Raw genomic sequence first — 1,656 nt, 5'->3', positions numbered from 1 at the left:
CAAGCAAGCCGACTTCGGGATGTCAACGTGGAAGTGCAGGTTCACACTTCTGACATCCGTAGGCTGGACAAGATACAAGACAATGCTCAACTCCAGTCTGAGGCATTTCAGGCACAGATGATTGCAGCCCTAGCCGAGTTAAGGGAGCAGCATGCCGCTTTTGATCGGCGTCTAATGGAATCGAAGCAATCAGATGCAGAGTCAAGCTCCAAGCGCAACCTACGTCGCAAATAGTGCCTGCCAGGATTTCAAATTTTGTTATAAATTAGGACTTCGGATAAGAATATTATTTTTCTTTAAAACTTTCTGTAATCGGAGACCTTTAGAAAGGTCAAAAAGTTTTGTCTAAACTCTGATGTAACACAACTATATGTTTAATATATATAGGGCATATCTCTTTCTCGTTTTAATTATGTGCAGTCCGTGCAATTCAGAAGTACATCCATTCAATCATTATTAATGAATCAAGCTCAAAACCAAGTATTGGCCAAACCAAATTCTTAATCTATTTAAGATAGTTAACTCAATATCATTCAACTCGCAACCACCGAAACTTATAATATCTCATTTTTTCTTTTGGCAGCGCAATGCCTCCTCGTAGATCAGCACGTACCAACGCAACCCCACCACCACCTCCACTACTAACTTATGATCCGACAATGGTCCAGGCTGCTATCACAGCAGCAGTAGCAGCAACCCTCTCTCAAATAAACTCCAATGCAAATGGAGGTACAGGAAGCAGCACGAATCATCCCAATCGTGGCATCGGCCAGGGCCATGTAAGGGAGTGTACTTACAAGGAGTTCTCCAACTCGAAGCCAAAGACTTTTAATGGCAGTGGAGGAGTCATTGCACTAATGCAATGGTTCGAAAAGACCGAAACGGTCTTCGAGATCTGCTCGTGCCAAGAAACAAGCAAGGTTAAGTTCGCTGCTTGCACCTTCATAGATCGAGCCCTCACTTGGTGGAAAAGCCATGTGAACTCAGTGACGCTCACTGTCGCTAACGCCATGAGTTGGGAAGAACTGAAGGTACTACTACTGGAAGAGTACTGCCCAAGGGGTGAAGTGCAAAAGCTTGAGCAGGAGCTCTGGAATTTGAAAATGGCCGGGTCTGATCTAGTCGCCTACACAGCTAGGTTCAACGATCTCGCTGCTTTGTGCCCTACCATGGTCAACCCATAATCAAAGAAGGTCGAAAGGTACATTTGGGGGTTGTCACCCCAGATTCAAGGGCATGTCCTAGCTTCTAACCCTATCACCTACAACAGCGCTAAACGCCTGGCGCAACGACTCATCGACCACGGAGTGAAACAGAGTACCATTACAGCAGCCGCAAATCCACCTAGGGAGGCTCAGGGCCAGAGTAAGCCTTGGAACAAGAGGAGGGGACAAACCCTCCAGGAGAACCCCAAGAAACAACAAGTGATAGCGACCCACACTATTATTATACCTACCAACTCTGCCCCCACAAGTTCATACAATGGAAAACTACCGAAATGTAACCAGTGCAACTTCCACCACCATGGTCTCTACGGTGACCTTCAATGTACCAGGTGCAATAAGAAGGGTCATACAGCCCGCTATTGCAAGGAGCCAACCCAACAATCCGCCCCCACTACTAATACCGGAGTAAGCCGTGTTTGCTTTGAGTGCG

The sequence above is a fragment of the Lactuca serriola genome, chromosome 3, assembly GCF_051521515.1.
Source record: "Lactuca serriola cultivar US96UC23 chromosome 3, Lser_US96UC23_V15, whole genome shotgun sequence".
In the NCBI taxonomy this organism is placed as follows: Eukaryota; Viridiplantae; Streptophyta; class Magnoliopsida; order Asterales; family Asteraceae; genus Lactuca; species Lactuca serriola.
This window is presented reverse-complemented; position numbering follows the sequence as displayed.